Source organism: Haliotis rufescens, unplaced genomic scaffold, assembly GCF_023055435.1.
Source record: "Haliotis rufescens isolate VD_foot unplaced genomic scaffold, xgHalRufe1.0.p SCAF_6, whole genome shotgun sequence".
NCBI lineage: Eukaryota > Metazoa > Mollusca > Gastropoda > Lepetellida > Haliotidae > Haliotis > Haliotis rufescens.
This window is the reverse complement of record NW_025964334.1, coordinates 51,786,011-51,792,703: the sequence shown is the minus strand read 5'-3', so window position 1 is coordinate 51,792,703 and position 6,693 is coordinate 51,786,011.

Genomic DNA, 6,693 nt, shown 5'->3' with positions numbered 1-6,693 from the left:
TTAGTTCTGTGTTTGAAAAAAGTATCATTTCAGAAAAAGCACGTGTGTTACGAGTACAGCATTGTCGTCTTGTATTGTTGTATTGGTCATACCCACTTTCACCATAGGATGATAAATAAAAGCATTTGTGAACTTAACCAAGTTAAACGAGTTAAACGAGTACAATTTTACATCTTCGCAGGAAGTAACAAGAAAATAGAGATGCCTCATCCAGGCATCAGTATAAGCATGTTGATAAACATTGTTGTGGACACAGTAATAAAATACAAACGGTCCCTTCATTTTGGAATACCGGTGGCCCCGATTATGTTTCCAGGTTTGTCAGCACCATATCCATGCTCGTAGGTTTCACCGAAGTGGTAAACGTCTGAGACCTGCATCACTTCGGGCTTTCCTCCCACATTAAGCAGACACGTCGCGATATAACAGGAATAGTGTTATTAGCGGCGTTAAACCCAACTCACGCACTCACTCACTCATATTGGAATGCATTGTATTCTTCAGAAGTATATTAAATCTCACCCTTCAAATCGGTTGAAGATGAAGCGAATTGGTCAAAAGTACCCAAACAGTAATCGGCAACTTCTTTGTTTGATGCATGCGCAAAGTCTTCTGTAGCTTATTATTTGTGCAAATCCTCCTTGTGCAATGCATGGAGATATCAGGGATATACTCCAGAAACAAATCTATTCCAATGTAAACTGAAGTCCAGTTTACGCGATGTGAAAGTAGTAAAATAATTGCTTTACATTTCCTAGAGACACAAAGCCTACCTCAGACTTATCTCTGGTTCAGCTAGCACACTCCGTTTTCATAATTTTGTGGATTGGTAATACAGTAATATATAGAGGATATTTCATGTGTCGAGTGAAATATCATGTTTCTCTCACCGAGTGACGGGGGGAAAGGACGCCACTCGTGAAAATATCTCCTTTCCCCCCGTCACGAGATGAGAGAAACATGATATTTCACTCAACACATGAAATATCCTATTTATTATATACTTTTGGTGTAGTTGTCTGCAGGAAGATTAAATTATTTCATTACAAATGTAAAACCTTCAAGCGTAAATTCTCCCTACATAACACACCTGGACGGTTTTCCACCCCCTGTAAGTACGACTAAAAATGTAGTTCCGTCTTTGCTAAATCTTAAAAAATATAAACAAAAGTAACCAAAAATATTTGATGTCACTAAAATTCTTTAGTATAAATTTGGATATGATTATATACAAAATCAACTTCATCAAAAAATAAATTTCAAAATAATGAGACGGTTGTTCGAAGCGAAAGAATACACGCAATTCGAGTAACTTAATGGCGCTTTGCCAAATGTAAAGTATCGACTGACAAATCAGAAGAGAAATTCACAGTTTAATACAAATCATTTTCAACAAAATAACAAACGGTAAGTATCGGTATTAACTACATAAATGACCATCTGTCATTATATGACTTGTCAACGTTGAACTGACGTAAATCAACAGTTTGTGCACGAGCTGTCTCGTGTTGACCAACATAGTTCCGTCAACGTGTTATGTTCACTGCAGTGAAATATCAGGTGTTATGTTCACTGCAGTGAAATATCAAGTGTTATGTTCACTGCAATGAAAATATCCCTTTTCTCAACTTCAGAAAACTCAGTCTTTCACACTGAAGTATATAATAAAACATTTTCACAACAGTTACAGTTTAATTTGTAGACTTAATGTCTAGAGAAAATATAGCAGATATGAGTAAGACAAAACTTCACATGATTTGTTTGTTGCTGATCACAGATAGTGTCACAGGCAATTACATATAGCGGGGGCGTGAGAGAGACCGTTGAGAAGTGAATAAATATAGATCTATGGTAAAAGACACATTCTCTCACATTTTATTATGTTTCATGAATAGTTATCAAAATGTCTTAAACGTTTTTGAAAATTTATCACAAAAATAAATGTTTTTTACATGTTCTTAAAACGTTTGTAAAAGCTGATATCACACAAACGTTTCGAAAACATTTTTAAAATGTTGTGACAAAATGCTTCTTCTCTGTATATGTGCAGCCAAAATAGTCGGTGAATGTGCTTGATCTATTTCATTTCATAATTAGAAATAAGTTAATATTTTGAGTTCGAATAGAATTATTATATTATTCCAAAATATATTAGATCTAATATTTGCCACATTGTAATCGACAAATGTTTTTGTTTTGTTTAATGTTATCCTAACAAAATGAAATCATATATCAGGTTCAATAGCGGACCGCTGCAGTTTGCCTTTTCCACCAAAAACCTACAAATCTATTATTGTTAGAATACTGATAAAACGTTATCTCAAATGGAATATTGTCTCTTCAGTGGGATGTATCTATATTGTATATATATATATTAAATACCTGCTTTAGAGTTTTTCAGAATTTCTTTTATGTTTCAGAAAAGTGGATCAAGGCAAAACCAAAGAAAGAAGATTCTGACAATCAATAATTTCGAGAGAAAGTTTTCTAAAAATATTAAAATCTCCACAGAACTAAGTCTTGAATTCTTTGTTGACTGAGTGTTGAAGACACGACATGGATTACCATTTTACAAACATTTTTATAACATTTCCATAACGTTTCGGAAAATGTTTTTCGGATGATTTTTATAACATTTTCGTGTTAGCTGGGATGCAATAGCATCTGAGTGATTTAAAAAGAATGTAACGCCATGTTTTGTTTTAAGGCTGTTGTTAGTGATTCCGTAAATCAGATCGACAACCCACTCTAAACACTGGACTCAACCCATGCCGCGTCATTCAATATATTTGCTAACACAAAAGAGGTCGCGTTTTTTTTAGTCATGGTAGAATGGAGATAAGCATACTGTGTTTTCAATGTGGAGCTACGTTACACTGAATTTGGAACCGAACGCGCAGTAGGCTAGCTTGCTCTACATAGAAAATACAGTATGTGTATCTTTAAATATATTGACTGTTTATATTGTTAATAGAAAATTCTACGAGTGAGTGAGTAGGGTTTAACGCCGCTTATAACAGTATTCCAGTTATATCACGGCGTGTCAGCTTAATGTGGGAGGAAAGCCCGAAGTGATGCAGGTCTCAGACGTTTACCACTTCGGTGAAACCCACGAGCACTGGTATGGTGCTGACAAACCTAGAAACATAATCGGGGCGAACCGGGATTCGAACCCACAATCATAGGTTTCTGACGTCCCCAAGGGACGCAACTCTGCACAGCGAATCGCGGCGCCTTAGACGACTGGGCTACCCGTGCCCCCAAAAAATTCTACGAGTTCATTATCATTATTTTTTCGCATACTGGTCGAGTACACTTCTGTATGGAAACACAATCCATGTGATTCTATTTTGTTCTGTGTAACATATTGTTTCCGTATTTTATCCGTTTTAAAGCAAACTAACCACCCCGTTATGCTTCATATCTCCAGAGACCTTATCGGTGCATGCCTTACATGAGTGAGTGAGTGAGTATGGTTTTACGCCGCTTTTAGCAATATTCCAACAATATCACGGCGGGGGACACCAGAAATGGGCTTCACACTTTGGTATTCGGCGTGACGAGCGAACGCTTTACCACAAAGGTACCCGGCCGCCCCCACGCACAGGAAGACATGCGGGCTGTCCGCTGCACCTGGCTACTCCTACCGTGAACTTATGTTATCAATAGCTTTGACTTGCTCATACTAGCTCACGCCCTGACTGGTTGTACTTGACCCGTGTGCGATTGGCGATAAGATCTGTCTCTTTAGAGTGTGCAAAGACATGCTCGAACGTAAACCTTTCTACGGATACGAATTTTGGATAAATGACGATTTTAAGGTTAGTGCAAATGTGTTTTCTCTTTAACCTTTCTATACCATGCATGATGGATATTGTTTAACAACTTTTCTTTGTTCGTTCAATATTGAACGGGCTATCACTTACAGTAGAGTTCCATTCGGGTTGTAGGATGGGAAAAACTAATCCAATTCGCTGTTGTTCTTTTCGGCATTTCCGCGCACTGTGACAGGAATATTAAACTAAACAAAGCGTTTCCATGATAACAAAGCCGTACTATGCCTGGTGTTGGGTAGAGGTTGTGAATAGTATGCCAGGTGATTACGTCTCGTGCGTTGAGCGAACACTTACACTGAGCTCTCGTTTCATATGTCTGAGCTGCAAGAACGTTGTTTATTAAATTTCTAATTTTCATATATATATTTTTGTAATGGAAATGCCGTACTATAAATCTTTAAGTTTGAATCCCCAACGTGAATTTTGTCTGGACGCTATTATTTTATATAGTACATTAAATGTGTATGTCTTTCTTAATAAACAGCTTACTTCCACTACCGCTACTACTACTACTACTACTACTACTACTACTGCTGCTGCTGCTATGTGGGAATGTGTCACCTGAAAAGGTGTCGTGTTGAATAATAAATAAAAAATAAACAAACTCCTTTATATGATTACACAAGCCCATCGAAACTGCCCGCTATCGTCTTGAAGGGCGTGATTTGGGCCGAGATTTCTTATAATTATTATTATAAACATGCATTTGTCGCTTTTATCTAGAGTAAATATAGACGCGAGAAGCTATATGGAATCGATTCACTTACCAACATCATCAGACCCGTGAAGATCTGGGTTAGTATAGGTCTTCATGCATCAGTAACCCATGCTTGCCGTTAGAGGCGACTAACGGGATCGGGTGGTCAGGCTGATTAATACATGTCATCGTATCCCAATTGCGTTGATTATTGCTTCTGATGTCAATTACTGGATTGCCTGGTCCAGACTCGATTATTTACAGCCGTCATATGGCTGGAATATTGCTGAGTGCGGCGTTAAACAACAAACAAACAAACAAACATCATAAAGTGATATAAACTCTATGCCATTTTGACGTTTACAGGTTAAATATGCTAAAAAAGGATGCAAGTTAGATGCAAACATGTGTTTTATGATTATGCCTTCTTTGTGTACATTTTGTATACATGTGAAGTATTAATAAAAAACGTGGTAAAAGTACACTTTGAATTAACGCCTTCTTCTAGTATTAAACCAAACAGCTCTATCTGAGTGTAGAAAAAGAGGTCATCTCTTACAATTACATAGCCCAGTAAACGGCTGGGTCTCCATTGGCGATAACGACAAACGCAAAGTGTTTCGTGTCAGACCCTCATGTAACCCCGGACTACGAGGCTAATTGCAGACTAAGCTATACAATGTGTAGGAATCGTTCAGGATACAAAGCAAGTTATATGTATAGAAGACTACAGCGACAACCGATCAGGGTCCGACTGTTGTGTGTGTGTGTGTGTGTTTGGTGTTTCGGGATGGGTCAATAAAAGTCAATATACTGTTGATTGATCTAAACTCGTATTTAAAGGCAAGTGTCTTATGAAGGGATTATCGTTCGATTACAACGGAAACACTTTGCGGAAGCTTATAAAGTGCGCAGCAGAATTGGATCTAGAAATAAACTGAGGGGAAAAGAAATTATAAATCTCAGATGATTCAATATATGCTTGATTTTCAATTGAATATACGTTAAGTTAGCCATATTATATTCAAAACTTTAACTGTACTGGTGCTTAGTCAGCACTCAAAGAATACTTCTAAATGTTTTTAATTTAAAAAAATATAATTTGATTTAAAACAATAAAACAAATAATTTCACATAATACACAACTGCCGATCGGTATCTAAGGCATCTTATCTTTGAAAATTCGCTCTTTTCGGTAAATATTTACATTTCAAACTTGGCAGGGGGTCATGTGGATGCAAATTCATTTCCTTCCCAGTCTTGATCGAACCAGTTTATTTTTACACGAGATTACCCAACACAGATTACTTTTACAAACTGTTGGAGGAATGAGTGATGGTTAAATGAGCATAATCAAATTTCCTAATAAACTGCGTGGCAAAAGAAAGTATACCGAGTTTGTTTTATGTAACTGAAAAAACTGTTGTTAAAACACTATTGGACAGTCTGTAGCTCTGTGTAGTGACAAGGCAATATCAAAATCGTTTATAGAGTTGGTTGGTTGGTTTGTTGTTTAACAACAATATTCCACCTGTATGACGGCGGTCTGTCAATAATCAAGTCTGGAACAGACAATCCAGTGATTGATATCATGAGCATCGATCCACGCAAATGGGATCGATGACATGCATCAACCAAGTCAGCGAGCCTGACCACCCGATCCCGTTAGTCGCCTCTTTCGACAAGCATAGTCGCCTTTTACGGTAAGCATGGGTTGCTGAAGACCTATTCTTCTTCGGATCTTCACGGGTCTCGTTTATAGAGAGAGCACAGTTACGGTAACAGCAGCTAACTTCAAACTTTAGTCTTACATTGTTTTATTGGCTTACGGATCTGTCGAATTCAACATTCAGAAAACAAAATTAAAATTAGAAATACCGCAGACGGTACAGATCGATCTCTTTGATAATAAAAATGATTCATAATATATTTAAGGACCCAAACCAGGTCAATATATATTTTACCACCTACCGATCGAAATCAAATTTTAAGTTGATTACAACAATCCTGTACAATGCCTTTTTAACCTACCGACTTTTAATTAGTGATTTTAAAAATCAGTAGATAGTGGGCTATTGGGCAACTTTGCACCAAGTTAACAGCGGTACTCTTCAATCTTCCAATGTGAATGGGGTCACAATATGATACACAAGAGAGACT